The sequence below is a fragment of the Accipiter gentilis genome, chromosome 11, assembly GCF_929443795.1.
Source record: "Accipiter gentilis chromosome 11, bAccGen1.1, whole genome shotgun sequence".
NCBI classification, from domain to species: domain Eukaryota; kingdom Metazoa; phylum Chordata; class Aves; order Accipitriformes; family Accipitridae; genus Astur; species Astur gentilis.
In genome coordinates this window covers 33,896,525-33,916,089 of record NC_064890.1, presented here as the reverse complement: position 1 = coordinate 33,916,089, position 19,565 = coordinate 33,896,525, and the positions used below count along the sequence as shown (strand labels likewise).

The window sequence follows — 19,565 nt, the reverse complement described above, 5'->3', positions numbered from 1 at the left end:
GTATGATCTAAGCCAAATCCAAATGATCAATTTGAGAGAACATTTTCTAAGGCACCACAGCCATTACAACCTTTGAAAAGTCTTTTCTCAGCTGTAGGAGCTATAGGACACTAACTGTGAACTCTAATTTTTATATAGAAACCCATCTGTATGAAAGCAATTTTCATTGCACTATATTAATCTTTACTAGATTCTGGGAGTTGTAGAAAGATTTTGCTTTGTGTCTCCTAAGATGTCCTTTGTACAAGTTTTCAACGCATCTTATGGCATTTCTGAGAAGTCAGTGAAGAGTGAATTACAAAAGTAATAAAGCCTCCATATGAATGCTGTGAGAATTCCAGAAGACACATTTGGCTAATTCATACAATTTTGCAATATGGTGTTTAAGAAAATATCTTTCTAAGATATCCCCCCAAAATATTCTGCATCATTTCCAGCAGCACTTTGGTGATATCCTTCAGAGTTGTCAGCGATGACGGATTGAATTCCTGGTTCTGTGGAAGCAGGCAAATTTAGCTGGTAATTTGAGGGGGAGCAAGGCTTCTCCCAGTAGCCATAGCTGTCAGTAAATCTGTGCTGTAATAGGGGCATATCAACATCTGAATGCACGCACGCAGCTAAATAATTGTGGCAGGGTGGAGGTTTTTTCTACAGCAATTAAGTCTCATTTTCTTCAGCTACCGAGGGCTGTAAAACAATGTGAAGAATATTTCCCATGACACTTCCAAACAGGACAAATACTCAGCAGAGCAAAAGAAAAATCTGTACACCAGTAGGCACAGGCTACCAGCCTGTACGCATTTCTTCTTATACATCAGCCTTGGCTGTGTCTGTGTAGGAAGGCAAAACAAATACGCACATAAGCAACAGGGTACACATTTGGACTCCTAATCATCATTCTTCTGTGGCACGATGGGCTGCGCTTCTTCACTATATAATGAGGCACAAAATTACTTGATTGCTACCATCTTTACCTTTGACCATTTATTTTTATTCTTAATAAATACATCCAGTTGTATTCAACACTGTGGTTGGCACTATACCAGTATCCCTTGAGTGTACTACCAGCATGTGGGCAAGAAAAAAAAGGCATCTCAGACTTAATTAGACCTAAGCAATATTCAAGCCTGCTTACCCCCGAAACATTTGCTTAGCTACCATCTCACCTGCCAGTACCTGAACCTGACTGACTTTTCTACAAGCTCCACTTTGGCCCATACCCAGAGTGGTTTACTTCGGAAAGGGGATTCATTATGGTGCTTCTCTCTTGCGTATAGTCTCTTGAGACCACAAAGGTGGGTTTTCCCACCTATTTCACCTTCCTATCTGACATTTACACAGAGGTAAATGTTCTCCCTTTAGCTGAGAATTCCTCCAGAAAGAACACAGTCCGCAGTGCTTGTCTGCGGCCGGTGCAGACCGCCCTGGCCGCTGAGCACACTGATTTTCCTCATCTTTTTTCTGAGGAACCCATATCTCCTGGTGCACGGGCAGTTTAGAACCGTAATTCACGTCTGCGTTGTTTGCTATGGGAAGGAACCACGTACCCAGACGTTATGCTCAACACTATTCTGCTTCAGTCCTCTTGAATTATGCATTTGCGTTTTGGAGCAAGAGTTCAAAGCATGGAAGGTCAGACTTTGGCATGTATGCAAGCAAAGGCAGACATATTTTTATGCACGCTTCATTGGCATGCATGCAAAGACCAATGTGTGCTCAAGTCCTGATTTCCTTGAGGAAATGCATATGCACTTAAAAAACTGCTTCGTTATTCATTCTGAAATGTCAAATAGGGAGGGAAGGGAGCAGAAAATGGGCTGCTAATAGAATATGAAAATGTGAAACCAATAAAGAAGGTTAGAAATAGACTGTTGAAATGGTTGCATTAAACAGCATAATTAGCACTCAGTTGTATTTTTGACCTATGATACTGGAACACAGCAAGATATTCAACACTTGCTTTTGGAGTTATTATAAACTGAGCTTGTCTGGGTTAGAGTTCAGTTCACTTCCCATGAAAGTATAGCACTGCTCCCGTGTCCTGGCGATTTAGAGAAGCAGCTGAGGTTTTCATTTAACTTGACAGAACTTGTATCAGATGAACCAATGTGAGCTACCCTGCAATATTTAGGCCAGTGCAGGTTGTCCTTTGTTCTGCAAGGCACATTACTGAGAAAGAGCTACGCCATCAGAAAACTCACAGCGTTGCTGGCAGGACCTCTCCGTCTTCTGCTTACAGAAGGGCTATAAGGGGAAAGGCAAGGGAGGATTGTACCAGACACTGTCTTCTCTGTACCAGACATCAAGAAATGCAACTTCTTTCTCTGTTTCACAGAGGAAATACACTTTTGTATTTCACTTCTAATTCTAGCTTGCTGTATTGAGCGATTATGTGCCCTGGGCACCTATTCAGCTACAACAACACACGTTTTATAACCTAGCCCATACTCTTCAAGATATAAGGTTACTATGAAGAATAAAAATAAAAAAAACCTATCTGCAGAAAAACACTGTCCAGGCCAATTGTATACTGAGAAGTTGAAATTATTAGTTAGGTCCAGAAAAGTCAGTACTGTGCTCATCACTGCCAATGATAATCTAAAATCCTCAGTCCTACACTGAACTGAGGGAAAGCTTGACGAGAGGAACTTTATACTGCCAGGAACCTCTCAAGAAGCAGGTAATTTTTTAGACTGTATCTCTATACTCTTTGATAGTCAGGACTGAGTTTGGTCTTGAAATTTGTCAAACCAAGTCACTCATGCCAAACTGAATCCACACTGCTGGCCCTCATTCGCCAACAGAACATTAATTTTGTCCTCACACACTTAGCAAGGGCCAAACCAGATGTCTTTGGCTTCTGCATCTCCCACAACAGCACTTTCTGCGACCACAAGCTTTGACTAAGCTGACTGACCACTTAGCACCTATCACCCAGCGTATTATACGCTACCAGAGGTTATGCAGAACATGGGCCAGAAGCTTGAGCAGATTTTGTCATTGGCGGTGGCTGCAGACAATTCCTTATGGCAGACAGGGTCATAGCCTCTACCTTGCAGTCTCTTTCATGCAGAAATGCCATTTCTGGAGGAGAAAGGCTGTGACACCTCATTGTCCTCTACACTACTACAATCAGTACTAAGTACAAAACATCCACAAGAAATGGGCCATCTTCAACTATGCCGAGTACCTGGCATTAATTTACCTACAATGTCTCCACACTGCCATCCTAATGTTCAAGAATGTAGCCATCATTCTCTGAAGTCTGGGCAACCCAACCCTAGACAAGTTGTTTGGAAAGCACTTACAGGTGGGAAAATTCAGAGCTGGTGTGTTATGTCACCAGTCACACGCTCCCATCACAGGTGTCATCCACAGCTTCGCTCTGTGTCATCTCTTGAACTTTGCAAAAGACTGAGATGCTGGTCACATATTAATCTTCTGTTTGCTCAGTGGAGGTCATCGTTATGTGAACAGAAAGAGGCTGTCACAGCAGCATAACGCAGACACTGGGAGATAGCAGGTTTACATGAAATGTTTAGAAAACAGGGCATTTTTGATTCAGGGCAGTCCAGTATACAGGTACAGACCTGCACTGTAGGCAGTGCTGCATATTCCCTGCTGTCTCTGGGGAGTATCAGTCCTTAAATATTTTTTATATGCCCATAAATTTCACAGCACAATCATGCAGTGTGTGAGAGTCCACACATACCTACATTACCCGCATATGCAATGGCCACCATGCATATTATCTCAGCCCTATTTCTGCCTGATGGGCTGAAAATCTCACACCCTTCTCTTAAACACCTCTTGCTCCTTCAAAATCACAAAAAATTTCTCCCTAGACTTTCTGTCTCTGCCCCTTGTATAAAATGCCTGAGCTGTCCCTTGGCACATGATGACCAGAGATCAGACTGGACTTTCCTACTGATTCTTCAAATAAAAATTGTGTTGTAAAGGAAAGTAGCTCTTCATCATCTCTCCCTTGCTAGTGCTTTTCCCTCACCCTTGGAGAAAAGCTCTCCTCATGGGGCTTTCCGAGAAATTTCTCTGCTGGTGTCCCAGTGCCCAGATGCCCTGCATGCCACACTCTGGCACAGCTGTGGCCAAAGGGTGAACGAGAACCGAGAAAACTTAAATCAGAAACACAGGTACATTAATTAAACAAGACATACTTACAAAGTGTAATGAAAAAAATAATCTGGACACAAACACCAAAGACACAAACCCAACGCAACGTCACAGCAAGGAAAAGTAACAGAAGCAAAAAAACAGGGCCAGTTGAGGCCAACACATTCCCTAGAAAATAAAATAAGAAGAGTGTGCATTTGGGTGAGCAGAGCTGTGCCCTTCTTCAGCAGACAATACTCTAAAGTGCCAGGGCTACCTGCCTTAATCTACTCCAAAATATTGAGGATAGGGTGTGATTTCCTAAAAAGCTCTTCCAGAAGTCGAAGATAAATCCTAAATGTTCAGTGAAAGAAAGCAAAAACCACAAAACCCGGTGGAGTGAGCAACCTATCCAGTGCTGTGAGGACCTAATTTTTTGCTAGGATTCTTTGCCAGAATCTTTCCCCAGTAGATGTTTCCATTCCTACACTCTAGGCTACTTCATGGGAGACATCACTCAACAGTGGAAAAAGTAAAGATGACTTTTCCCTTGCCTTCAAGCAAGGCTTGTTTCCATTTCCAAGTGGTAGGGACAGCCTGAGATACTCAACTTCCTTGGGCTATGAGGACCAGGAGCTGCCACACTGCATGCTGGACAGAACTGTGTTAACGTCTTAATTCCCAAAAAAGTTTTGTAAGCTCAGTCTGGCACTGAAGACTCTCAAGACTCTGCAGACTCCCTTAGAGTGCTGTTTTGGCAGTGCCCTCATCTTACTGCAGACATTGTCCTTGACCTGGCCGACTGGTCCGTAACTTTTCTTCCTTTGCCTTGCACCTGTACATTCCTGAGCTTATGAACTGCAAGTTCTTTCTGAATGGGATGAGCCAAAGTTTGTGGAGAAATGAAAAAGTCACTTATTCCTGGGATCTGTAATGCAGTTGGTTCTCTGAATGCGTAACTGCCTTTAGATTCATCAATCATTTTCTAGATCCATAACTAGCAAGAAATAAAGACCTTCTCCCATCAGAAGCCAGCAATTTGGAAACTCCTTTTCAAAGAGTGTGGCAGAGAACGTCACAGTTGAGCCTGTGCAGCTCAGTGCGCAAACTGCCCGCTGTACCGGGGTTTGCAGTCTGTCTGCCCAAAGGGAAATCCCACCACTGCCATCTGAAATGCCATCCCATGCTTGTGCAGTCCTGGTCTTGAGAGAGTGCTGTGTGCCAGAGCAGCAGCTGGACTGCTCTGAAACACAAAGTTGGGCTCTGGAGACAGAGCTGTGAGAGACCGAGCCAGGAAGGGAGAGGAAGGGAATACCCAAGCTTTGCAATCTACTACAACCGATGTCAAGTGTTGATGCAAACCTAAGACTTTCTGGCTTTATTTCAGGGGGAGGGAGGGCCACATCATTTACTTTTCTTTTAATTCCAAAATAACATCACTGCGACCAGCCCTCCTGGTAAAAGATTTTCCTGGCTATATCTGTAAACCGCCCATGCAAGTGCACATATTCTAATTGCTCTGTAACATTATGGGCCATGACAAAGGCAGTTCGAACTAGAAGGCTGGCTTGCCCGTGCCACTTCATTAAATCAGTATGCCAAGCATGAGGTTACTGACGTTCTCAGACGTCTTGGCTGAGAGATGTACTGCCGTGACCTTAGGTCCTGACTGCTTGGAGACAACCTCTTCTGCTGTTTTGCGTGTCCTAGCCCCCACATCAGGAATTCCCTAGGCAGAGTCCATGAGACCCTGCCTCATCCTCTCGCAGGCCCAGTGCAGCACCACAAAACCATTCCTAGCACATCTCCTCCAGCCCTGTGCCAGAAGTACCTTTGACATCTTCAGGAAACAGTCTGTTATTTGTACTGAGCTGAAAGTGAACAAAACAGAATCTGTCCCTGACAAGATAAAGACAAGGTAAGAAATGTATACAAGTGCACAAAACATTTAATGTTGGAAACAAGAACTGCTTCCAGTCTGAGTCGCCTTATTCTTCATGTCTAAATCAGCAGGGAAAAGTGTACCAAAACCAAATTCTGGTCCGTGATGGGACCTCATTTCTAAATCATCACATAATGAAAGTGAAGTTTTTCACTGCTCAAATATCAAACACAAATCTTTGCACAACCATACTTAAAGGGAAGATACTACCTTCAATTTACCAGCAACTTTGAGATGATCATTGTTAGAACTATTTAGAATTTTGTGTTACAAGACCCTGTCAAATCTTTTCTGAAGCTAGAACTTTGATGATCAGATAGCAAGAGTTCTCCTAAGATCGACTGAAGAGATAAAAGACAAATTTTGGGTATTTTCCTCATCTTCATTTTGTCTTTTCAAAGTGGCAAAAAGCTCTACACCTTTTCCAGAAAAAAACCCTACCTGTGCTTAGTCAAAAGTAGCTCTGCTGGTTTTGGCTGGGATAGAGTTAATTCTCTTCATAGTAGCAACTACGGGGTTGTGCTTTGGATTTGTGCTGGAAACAGTGTCGATAACCCCGGGATGTTTCCGTCACCGCTGAGCAGCGCTCACCCAGAGCCAAGGGCTGTTCTGCTTCTCCCCCCACCCCACCAGCGAGGAGCCTGGGGGGGCACAAGGGCTTGGGGGGACACACAGCCGGGACAGCCGTCCCCGACCGACCCAAGGGAGATCCCAGACCGTAGGACGTCACGCTCCCCATCTCGAGCTGGGGGAAGGAGAAGGACGGGGGGACGTTGGGAGCGATGGCGTTTGTCTTCCCCAGTCCCCGTTGGGCGTGATGGAGCCCTGCTGTCCTGGGGGTGGCTGAACTCCTGCCTGCCCAGGGGGAGCCGGAATGGATTCCTTGCTCTGCTTGCTTGCATGTGTGGCTTTTGCTTTCCCTTTAAAACCGTCTTTGTCTCAGCCCACGAGTTTTCTCAGTTTTACCCTTCTGATTCTCTCCCTCATCCCACCAGGGCGGAGTTAGCGAGCAGCTGTGGGGGCCTTAGCTGCTGACTGGGGTTAAACCACAACAGTAGCTCTTAGATTTGTACGACATAGCATTTTGAGAACTATTCATCACAGTTTCACATATAATTGCCACTAAGCCGAGTTATTTAAAAACTATCAAACATCGCTAATAATCATTCCAGGTATTGCTTAGTACTATGTACATTTGGGACAGAAGGACACATTAAAAAAGAAACAAGATCATAAAGTCTGTATTCCTATTATTGTTCATTAAGGAAATTATCATATATACTTACTAAAACATATAATATATATGTGAACTTACTAAATAAAGAAAATTAACTACCATATAGCCTAGTTATATTTAAACTCTAAATAAAACCACTAGCAGTTAATCAGCATTCATCAAAACCTTCAGCTTCAGATAGTGCTGTAGAAAACAGAAATGCAATTTTAATCAATGTTTTGTAAATTATGTTTTCATAGACTCATTGAATCATACAATGGTTTGGGTTGGAAGGGACCTTAAAGATCATCTAGTTCCACCCCCCACCCTGCCGTGGGCAGGGACACCTTCCACTAGACCAGGTTGCTCCAAGCCCCATCCACCCTGGCCTTGAACACTGCCAGGGATGGGGCAGCCACGGCCTCTCTGGGCAACCTCTTCCAGTGCCTCACCACCCTCACAGTAAAGAACTTTTTCCTCATATCTAATCTAAATCTACCCTCTTTCAGTTTAAAGCCATTACCCCTTGTCCTATCACTACATGCCCTTGTAAAAAGCCCCTCTCCATCTTTCTTTGTAGCCCCCCTTTAGGTACTGGAAGGCTGCTGTAAGGTTTCCCTGGAGCCTTCTCCACGCTGAACAACCCCAACTCTCAGTCTGTCTTCATAGGAGAGGTGCTCCAGCCCTCTGATCACCCTGATGGCCCCCCCCCCAGACTTGCTGGAACAGGTCCATGTCCTTCTTATGTTTGGAGGACCCAGCACTGAATGAAGTACTACAGACAGGGTCTCACCAGAGCGGAGTAGAGGGGGGGAATCACCTCCCTCAACCTGCTGGTCACACTTTTGATGCAGCCAAGAATGCGATTGGCTTTCTGGGCTGCAAATGCATGTTGCTGGGTCATGTTGAGCTTCTCGTCAGCCAACACCCCCAAGTCCTTCTCCAAGTCCTGTGGGCTGCTCTCAATCCATTCTCTGCCCGGCCTGTATATGTGCTTGGGATTGCCCTGACCCATGTGCAGGACCTCGCACTTGGCCTTGTTGAACTTCATGAGGTTTGCACGGGCCCAGCTCTCAAGCCTGTCAAGGTCCCTCTGGATGGCATCCCTTCCCTCCAGCGTGTCGACTGTGCCACACAGCCTGGTGTCATCTGCAAACCTGCTGAGGGTGCACTCAAGCCCACTGTCTATGTTGCCGACAAAGATTTTAAACAGCAACGGTCCCAATACTGACCCCTGAGGAATGCAGCTCATCACTTCTCCACTTGGACATGGAGCCATTGACTGCAACCCTTTGAGTGCAACCATCCACCCAATTCCTTATCCACCAAGTGGTCCATCTGTAAAATCCATGTGTCTCCAATTTAGAGACCAGATGTCATGTGGGACAATGTCAAATGCTTTGCACATGTCCAGGTAGATGATGTCAGTTTGCTCTTCCCTTATCCACTTTACCGGACTGTCACGTTTCTCAAATATGATGGATAGTGGCTTAGCAACTTCATCCGCCAGTTCCCTCAGGACCCGTGGATGCGTCTCATCAGGTCCCCTGGACTTGTGCACCTTCAGGTTCCTTAGATGCTCTCAAACCTGATCTTCTCCTACAGTGGGTGGTTCTTCATTCTCCCAGTCCCTGCCTTTGCCTTCTGCCACTTGGGCGGTGTGGCTGGAGCACTTGCCAGTGAAGACTGAGGCAAAAATGTTGCTGAGTACCTCAGCCTTCTCCATATCCCGGCTAACCAGCTCTCCTGTTTCCTTCCAGAGAGGGCCCACATTTTCCCTGGTCTTCCTTTTATCACCAATGTACCTATAGAAGCTTTTCCTGTTGCCCTTGATGTCTGGCCAGATTTAATTCTATCAGGGCTTTGGTCTTCCTAACCTGATCCCTGGCTGCTTGGACAATTTCTCTGTATTCTTCCCAGGCTACCTGTCCTAGCTTCCACCCTTTGTAGGCTTCCTTTTTGTGTTTGTCCAGGAGCTCCTTGTTCATCCATGCAGGCCTCCTGGCATTTTTGCCTGACTTTCTCCTTGTTGGAGAGTTGCACCACTCCTGAGCTTGGAGGAGGTGACCCTTGAATATGAACCAACTTTCTTGGGCCCCTCTTCCCTCCAGGGCTGTATCCCATGGTACTCTACCAAGCAGATCCCTGAAGAGGCCAAACTCTGCTCTCCTGAAGTCCAGGGTAGCGAGCTTGCTGTGCGCCCTCCTCGCTGTCCTAAGGGTCTCGAACTCCACCATTTCATGGGTCGACCACCACTATCACCCGTTGACTTTTCTTAGTCGCACTGGTTGTTATTTGGGGAGCAGATGGGGCTGCCTTACTCGGCTCCAACGTCTCTCCTGATGTGACGGGTCTTTCCTCTTCAGTCTGCAGAGCGGTGAACCGGTTCTGCAAGGGCACCTCAGGCCTCGGGGCAATTCTCTTCCTCCTGCTGGTCCTGGCCATTGCAAGCTTCCATTCTTCTGCATTATCGGCCCCGCAGCCTTCCATGTGTGCCAGTTGGGGAGTTTTTGGCTGTTTGGCTGTGAGTGCACTTGCGGACCGTGCTTGGAACCAGCTACCGAACTCCTTCTCGGTCTCCCTGATGCTCCGCAGCCTTCTCACCGCCTCCTGCAGCTCAGTCCAGCTCCTCCACCTGGGCACACGTTTCGTCATCCGCTCTCTCTCGTGAGAGCTGCTGGCTCCCAGCGGGTCTCCACGCTCCCCTGGGGTTCCCCTGGCTCAGGAACCCACCCTGAACGCCTCGATCCCCCGGCCCGCTCCCCCTGCACTGGAGCTGGTCACCTCAGTCATCAGTTACAGTGGTTTACAATGTCACTTTTCATGAATGTGCCAAAATAGTTAAAAAACACCCTGTGAAAACAGATACAGAAAGGGAAGAACAAATTTTACTGCTCTTGATATTTAAAAATGCTTTCCAGTCCTCAGGAAAGAAAGATCATCCATCAAGTTAAATACTCTCCATAATTTTTAATCCCAGAATCAGCACTGGCCAAACATACCATTCCACAGTGTACAATAACTATAAAGAACAATGCTACTGCAGATGTTCATATGCAAATGCCAACACTTTTTATTTCACTTGTTTTAATTAAGAAGGGTTCTGTTATTAAATCTGTCAAAAATAGCAACTCTAAACGCATTTAAAATAAAATATTTAGTCTGCCTGTTGCTTGGTGTCAGCACCACTTCTGCACTAAGCAAGTGTAAGGGACAGATGCTCTGCTGGTGAAAAGCATCTGGGTTCTCTGGAACAGCGTGGATTCAAGCCTCCAGCTCGCCACTGCTCTTCTGCCCTGGCAGGACAGTGCTCTGAAAGGAGGGAGAGCAGGCACTCGAGAGCTCTGCCTTTATCAGCAGCTACTGCAATGCAACGAGGTACTGCGGGGTCATAGTTGGTGCTGAGGACCCCGTATTCGCCGTGTTTGCATCTTGTGGGCTGAACTGGGCACCCATCCGTAACTGCAGCTCGCTAGGTGAGATCCCAGAGAGCAGCTCCCTCTTCGGTTGCACCCACCAGAAATGTCATTTGTGCACCTCAAGGTCAATCCGTGCCGTGAACCAAAGGGCAAGGTGGAGAGATGACTGGGGGATCCACTTCAGAAGAGTGCTACTGAAGTGATCTGCTAGTACAGACACAGCCTAAATATCTAGGAATGTCCGGAAAATGAATTACACTGGATCTTTTTTGTTAAAATATGGTGCTTGTTCCCCTGATGGGGACAAATATGACACGCTCCTGCCAGATTTCAGAGCACCACACCCCCCATGGCACGCTCCACGGCATCAATAAGTGGGAGAAAGTATATTAATGTAGATTACCATCAAAAAGACTTCATTATCTGAAGTTAAATACCAATTAGATAAAAATGGTTTTTTAATGTAAACTTTGAATTGCATTATCTTTTCAAAAAACTTGCCATCACAATAGTGTATTTCTGACTTCTATCCTACACTAGGAAGTAATGGGTAAGTAATTCAGTATTTGCCAGTAACTGCCATTGCTGAAGTATCTGTTCTGAAATTGCAAGTTCTGAAATACTCTCTGTTTCAAATAGGGCATAGGCAAGGGAACTCTGTGTTGGGACTGGCTCAAAAATGCTTATCAATAGCAAATACTGCACATTTTGAGAACCTTGCATTCCCAGCTAAGTCTTCTAGTTTCTGCTTGTCGTTGTTCTGCCTGGTGAGCTCAGGAAACCAGACACCACAGAGTATAAAGGATGCTCTGAGTTTGGCAAAACTGGAATTGTTTATTCTGCATTTTTATACATTCATTTTACTTAGAAAAATGAAAAACATTTTTGTGAATGTACACAGTACCAGTTTATTTTTTCCAGTTATATCAGTTTGTCAAAGAAAGGATATTACCTCTCCCACAAACCTTGCTTTGCTTCTATCCTTTGACTGTGACAGTTGCAATTTTATTAGAGTGTATCAATATGATTCCAGAGCTATTTGGGATTTTTGCACAAAGATTTGTATAAAGTCTGAGATTACATTTATGTTAATGCACAGAGGAAACATTTTACTGTGTTTCATGTAATAAAATGAATAAGATTAGGCAACATAATCACATGGTGAAATATTAGAATTCTAGAGAGCATCTTTTTTTTATTATAGGTAGAAGCATCTTTGAGTTTCCTTTTGCCACACCATTAATTTACTAAAATGAAAGTGTTATCTATTTCAAACAGCACCTCATTTAAATTAAACTCATCAGCCATAAGCTTTAACTTTCAAATGCCATTTCCTATCTGTGACACAGAAAAGGAAAAACAGTTTAAGAAGGTTCGTGGTCTTGCTTGTAAAAAACATTTTCAATCAACACCTATCATACGGAAGGTAGTACAGGACTCACATGAGTTATATCTGAGGAACTCTACTCCATGTTCAACTTCCAAAGTTAGAAGTAAATTGCCTAACTCCAGTAGAAAGCATTTTGAAAACTGCCACAATTCTACTTGAGGTAAAGGGAGGCCATTTTTCTGGTTTACTTTCAAACGGATACATCACTTATTCTATCAACAGAATTTGGGGTGGAAGACAGCTGGCTCAAGAAACAACAAGAAAAAGATTTTCAAAAATGTTTTCAGAGCATCGAATGTGCCTTGGGATAGACCTGCCTGGCAATTTTTCAGTGAAAACGGTTTATATTCACACAAGGGCAGTTCATCAAATATGGAATTTACCCACGAAAGGGCCGACTTCTGTAACGCGAGGGAAGCTGTGTCAGAACCGGGGATGATTCCTGCACCCTCACTGCGGTGGAGGAGCCAGGAGTTAGGGCAGCATCTCAGCTGGGCGAGATGGGGCAAACAGACCAGGGGCCAATAACCTGTTCTGTGTGATATCTGAATATCAGTCTTAAAGAGACCAGCTGAATGCCAGAATAACCAGGCTTTTGGATGCCGCACGGTACTATTTGTTCAGACGCTCTAGCTGGAGCTGCTCTAGTTTGTATAAACAAGTCAACATTAGCACAACTCTCTGGATGCAGATTTCCCACACCCAGCTGAGTGTCTTAGTGGCTAGTTATTAAGTCTTTTCGCTACTTTCAGTCCCTGGTAAGAGTGAGGTAAAGGCTTGCTGTTCACCATAGTGGGAAGAGAAGGGATCATATGCCAAAACTTACGTAACAGGATTTTGGCTTTCCATGTTTCCAGCATCCCCAGTAGCTGTCACAGAAACTGGTTGTGAGAAGAAAACGTTCTTGGCCTCCTTTTCTCAGTTATCATGAAGTACTCAGTAAAGTCTTAAATTCATTGCAATGTAGAACAGGAAAAAGCTTTTGAAATGGAAAAAACGTATGTCTCTACATTTAGAAGGCAACTCCCATTTCAAAGGCATTTAGATGGTAATTGAAACGCTACTCTAAAAGCCCCAAATTAGGCTCTTCAGATCTATAGCAGGAGCTAGAGGTTCGTCCCAACAACTCCTTGGTTTTCCTGAGCTGAAACATATTATTAAATTCTAGTTTTAGAAATAAACAAGAGCGTAAGTGTGGATTTAACACCACGTTTTCAAGCCATTCTATGATCTGGGTTATTTGGATTTCTAGGTAGTTGATTTAAGACAAAGTGATTTTCAGAAGAACCAATTAACAACATGTAAGTCAGAAAGGTGGTAAAAATCAATGAATTAATAAACCAATTCCTTCATTAATAAATAAATTTATTCATTATTTCCCAATTATGGAATTTACTAGTACTGTTTGTATTCACAATTTATTTCATAATTAATGAAACTTTAGCCCCGATCAAAGTTTTACTACATAGGCAACACTCTGAATATTTTCATCAGGATATAATAGACTCATAGTTATATTCTGCATTTAAATTATTCAAATTTTTCCCAAATCGCGTGTGAAGTCTGCTACATTTTGGCTAGAGCCAAGTGAACAACTGATGGTTAATTTTTTTAACACAGATTATTTTTACATATGGTTTAGCTCAGCACAATTAAAACATTTTATAAGGAACTCAGATTCAGCCAGGAACTTAACCATAGAAGTGTTTTTGTATAAATCTACATCTGAGCTAACATATCTAATCTCTCATTCCAGTCGACAGAGATGTAGTGTGAGATTTGGTTGCCTGAGTGTATGTGTTTAGTGTGATTTGGGGCACTGTGGAGCACCTTGGTTGGCCTCCAGACCCTGCAACAGAAGGTCTCCTCCGAGTCCTGTGTCACGTCTACCAGGTCTGTGCACTTTTTCAATACCCTAACGTATTTCAAACTGTAGTCAATGCCTGTGTTTAGGCACCTGAATCCCACCTTTATTCAGTCGGTGGATGCTGGAAAATTATTCAGGTGACTAAATGCAAGTTTCTACTTGAGGTGAACTGAATGACCATCATCTGCATTGGTCAGAGCTCCACTGGCTGTGGTAGGAGCTGGCATGTCGATAGCCATAATCAAGACGTAAATACCAGGCACCTGAATCCAGAGCTGAATCTCCAAACTGAAGTCAGTTTTCAACCTTTTAATTTCTTTCAAGAAATTAACTAAAAGCCTGCTTGAATTGGAAAACAAATACATTTTATTTAGGAACTGTCAAGACTCACCTTTGAATAAAATAATGGATAAGTTCTATTTAGAAACTGTCAAATGAAAAATGCCACTGAAAAGTTGGGGTTTATTTGCTTTTTAAAACACATTTTAGAAAACTGAAATGACTTTGCAAAGCATTTTGATGTTGCAGAGTCTTAAAATTATCCTTGCAAGTTTTTTGAAAATAACAAGAACAAACCCCATAAAATTTCCCGCTGTCTTGTGATCATGAGTTACAAAGCATTAAGGATAAAAACAGAATCTGATTTTATCTATGTAGAACATATGGAACACATTGTCCTTGCCCAGATGCTGTCATGTTGCTGCTCTTAAACAAAGCTTTTGCTAAGAGTAGGTAGGAGGGCTGTACAGTATACATTTATATTCTCACGGCTTATTCAGGCAACATGTTATACCCACAACCAAAATTTAACAATACAGTTCAAACTTAGACTAAGCTAATCATAACAGTTTTATAGCTTTCTATGTTCTGGACTAGATCAGCTGTATATTTTAGCTATAAAGTAGTTTGATGGAATAAGAAATTTCTCATTATTTTAGGTTTCATACACCATGGTATCTATGGGATATAACTCCTCATTCATCAAGGTGTTGTGCCTTTTACAATTACATTTGTGCAAACCCTACCAAAGTAAAATATAATTACAATTGTTTTGAACTGCTCTTCAATGTTGTTTGTTGTTTTGGGTTTTTTTTTCCCAATGCATATTGAATAAATGCAGGCTCTTTCATCTAACAAGTTGATTATGTTTTGATTAAATGTATTTCCAAAACAACTCCAACACACACACACACAAAAAAAATCCAAAAAGCTTTAATCTTGCTTCCTGAGCAATGCATTTTTATGTCAAAAATCTTCCAGAGAATATCAATCTTACCTTAGTAAGAAATGGGCATTAGTAGACAGCGAGCTGAGCATGAGCCGGGCATGTGTGCTGGCAGCAAAGAGGTCCCAACAGTGTCCGGGGCTGTACTAACAGGAGCATGGCCAGTAGATCAAGGAAATTATTATTTCCCTCTACTCCGCACTCATTAATTAGACCATATCCAGAACATCGCATTCAGTTTTTGGCCCCCCAGTACCTAAAAAGCACCAATAAATGGAAGTGGAGGTCCCTAAGCTGGTTGAGGGCTGAAGTACTTGTCCTGTGAGGAGAGGCTGAGGGTTGTTACACATCATCAATATTTATGAAGGAAACATGATTTTATCATCCAACAAGCAATCCTATTTGCCTATAGAAAAAATGTGAATGGCAATGGCACTAGCCTCAAACCAAAACCAGCATTATCAGGACTTCTGAATTTCAGCTGACATCGTTGCTGCGACTAAGACTTTACAAACGCAAGCACTCAAAACTTCACTTGACATTGCGACATGTAATACTTTTTGCAGATGATTCAAGAAGAACTGATACCAACTCAAAAGTCACTCAGGAAATAAAAGTTAATATGCGTGGTTTTCCACAAGTTGAGCCAGTTCCAGTATAAGGCTGACACATCTTCTTGGATGACAAAGAAAAATCAAATCTAAATTACTGTGATTTTGATCTCCTGGAAAGTTAACCTTTCTATGAACAGAACTGGGTTAGAAGGAAGTATCACCAGAAAGGAGCTAATAAAGACTCACCAGAAAACATGCTGAAGACTAGTGCTACTCTGATAATTGTATGCCCACTTCTGTGACAATATGAATATTCCCCATTTTCAGTGATAGACGGAGATGAGGAACTTCCGAGAAGCAAGAAGGACAAAACAATTTGGGAATTGTTATGGCTGAATTCACTAAGAAGCCCAGATACATATTTGGATAAACTTTGAGCTTATCAGGAAATGGTTATCCCCCCTCAAACAGGAACTTTTCAGTATTTCAGAAAAAGTCCTGTTCTATCCCGAGACTCATCTGCACTCTTTTTCAGCTTGCTATGGTAAACAGAAATCAGAAAACAGATAAATCCTGGAAGAAGCAGCAATATTCAGGGAACTCGGCAAAGGTGCAGTAAACCCAGACTGAGGCTTCTCCCCCCCGCCTCCTCCCCAGTGAGAAGTGCAGGGGCTCAGATTAACATTCTTCCATACGGGTTAGATCTCCATGCTACTGCCTACTCTGAGCAGACTGAGTCTCTCACTAGTTTTGGTCAGAAATTCCTTCCCACAGAAGAGAAACATTTCTCAATGAAAGTTTAATCAAAAGTGATGCATTTCTGAATGTTTCCGTTTTCTCAAATAAATAATAATAAAAAGGGGTTTTTTTCAGGATTCCCAACGAGGCGGAAGCAAAGGTCCCTCTCCTCCTGAAACAATTCGTAGTCCTTTACTTTCCAGCCTCAGTCAGTCTCTTCAACATCTAATGTCCTAACAAGTAAGACTCAGGTGTGAAGGTGCTCATAATTTGCCAGCTCAGTTCCATGTAATTTTGATTAAAATCCCCCAATTCCTACCATTTGCTTTTAGCTGATGTACTTACCTGGCAATTAGTACTTTTGTGGTTTGCTGACACCTTCTGTCTCTTCCCTGATCAGTCTTGGATCTGCTTCTTCCTCCCGACCCGTCCGCTTGACCAGACTTCAGTGCCGCATGAATTTCAATATAGTCCGCAACCTGTAATATCGCCTCCCTGGCCCTAAGATTTGACAGTGTTTTGGTGATCCAAGATTCATGCAAGTGGCTAAGGATGCCTCAGCAGGATCAAAGGCACCGGGGATTGACAGAAAGTGGAAAAAGGCATCAGTTTTCATTTCTTCTGTGTTATAATCAGTGGCACTTGTTGCTTCTCCTGTGGTCTTCTCTTCCTGTGGATCTCCTTTAGGGTTATAACTATCTTCCAGAAAGCATTAAGGAGTAGATAATCAACATCCTATATCTTACGCCTAACCAGCAAGGTAGTTCTTTCACCAGAGCCAGGCTACAAGCTAGAGACAGCCCTTTTCTCTTGCCCAAGGAATAGGCAGGCTGTCAGAACAAGGGGCCACATTCAGGTTGGGTTAGGTATCCATCCCGCTTGCCTTCCAGAGACCCACATACCACATCAACTTTTGCTTTGCCTCCATGATTATACCAAGCTCAAAATAGTTTAGGCAGTGCTAAAGTGCCTAAGTTTAATAAATAGTGTGCTGACCTGAGTTTTGTTAAATATATATTCTGTGTTTGATATTCTGTTAAATGCTTTACCCAATGCTGATTGAGTCCCCTCCAGTTTTACAGCTATACGATCTTTTTCTTCCTGTGAAGTACTTCAACGTATGTGTTTGACAAGCGTAAGAGCCTACAGGCTGCCTCCCCATCACTTACATGATTGCTCAATCAGTCTCCAGCAAGCACCTACAGAGAGCAGCTACAGAAATACTTTTGGAAGGGCTGTTTTCGCAGTGCCTCATTTTCTCTCAAAACAGGGAACCTTCGTATTGTTGATGAGACTTTGAAACAAATCAGCATTTGGAATAGATGGACACACTTGGCTTCTTTGATCAACGACCACTGGAGAGACTAGAATCGGTCAAAATTTTAGACATCCGCAGAGCAAATAACTACATCCATTTCACAAAGGCTGCAAAATGGAGTACAGCTTTGGGGACTGGATATAGTCTCTCAGAAAGCTTTGTTTAGTTGTTTTGATTAACTTTGTTAGTATTGTCTTCAGTTTTCTCCTAGGTCATTCAGTCATCATACAGAGAGAACATTAAATTAATTTGGCCAGTTCTTCACTGAGTTTTTTGGCTTTATGTTCCTCCTGGGAGCCTTGAAAATAACTGTCACGTCTAGCGAGGAGGCCTTGAAAGATGAGTTTGACTTACACTCATTCCTGGGCCTTTCCAACCATTACTGGCAATCTATCACAGAGAATTCTGGGTTGATAACCCCATCAATGTCTACTAAAAAAAGGAAATATATTTCATCTGAGGCAGTGGCTACCTTCACTAAGTTGAAGCAGGTCTTCACATTGCAGGGGAGGTATTTTAATGCTGTATTTAGGGAGGAACGGACTTTACACTTAAAACTCCCCAAATATTGTGAAATACTATATTAGACCAGCTGGTTTTTGAGTTTGAAAAGTGTTCACAAACCCTAAACCAGATGACTGCTTATATATGCATATGTCATTTGACATTTAAAGGTGGCTTCAGAGATGGATTCTACAGGACTGGAGTAACCACCAGTTGTGCTACGAGCAGTAATTGCAGAATGCCACAGCATCTCCTCTGCAGGCAGCTGCCCTCAAACCAAGATGTCCATAGCTGCGTTCAGCATGGGACCTTTTATAGCCCACAAGAAAATGCTGCATCATAGAATAAATATAAACAATCCTTCCACTGACGAATGCTGTTACCAATTTATCTGTCAATCAAATGATAGTTTCCCTGACTTTGCATAAATCTAAATGCCAGGAAAAATTTTTTTTAATTCTATTTAGATGTCTGGAATTACATTTGCATCAAATTGGTTTAAAAGACAGGACATGTGGCTCTGTAATGAATGATGCAAAGGCTCTGTTGCTTTACTCAGATGGGAAGAACTGACCGTATGAAGGTTTTTGGTTACGAAGCAGAATTCAAAGACAGTGTATATATAGATTACGTGTTGCTTAAGGACAAAAAAAAAAAAAAAAGGTTTTCATCATTCAGTTTGAAGTATCAAGACTATTTTCTAGATGGACTTACCATGTGGACAAATGTCCTCAAATCTCTTTTAGAAAGATGATAACAGAACAGCTCACAATGTCAAGAAGTTTGGAATGAACCGTTTATTCCAGGTGAAAACTGCTTAAAATCTCAGCTCCTGCTTAATGTACTATGCTGGCAACGTGTGTCTGCCATGTTGGCAGATTGTACCACCTTGGACCTTGCCATCAATTTCATTCAAAATAGCTCTGCCCTAGGAGCTCTTTAAAAATGAAATGTTTAAAAACGTCTCCAAGAGCTTTCTACTTCTGTTACCACACTTTGTATTACAGAGCAACGATTTGTAAAGCCTGCTCTTTTTGTAACCCCAGGCCTGGCTAATGATTGTTTAATTTTAGTTCATTTATTACTGAAAAATTTAATAAAACGTAGCAAACTGAAACGCACATTTAATTTAGGGGTTATCTTATAATATAGTCACACCTGCTATTGAAGCAGAGTCTTATTAATACTCATCCAGTTTGCTCATGTTGCAGAGAACGATAAAACTGAGCCCTAATAGGCAGTGGATGTCCTAATGAACACAGGTGTGCCATAAAGCCAAAGG

At 42.8% G+C, this 19,565-nt stretch overlaps 1 protein-coding gene across 4 annotated transcripts in view; it reads right to left on the bottom strand.

The window, feature by feature from the left end:
- TMEM117 (transmembrane protein 117) overlaps nt 1-19,565 on the bottom strand; it is a 236,162-nt gene that overhangs the window by 41,972 nt on the left and 174,625 nt on the right. The window lies entirely within an intron of this gene.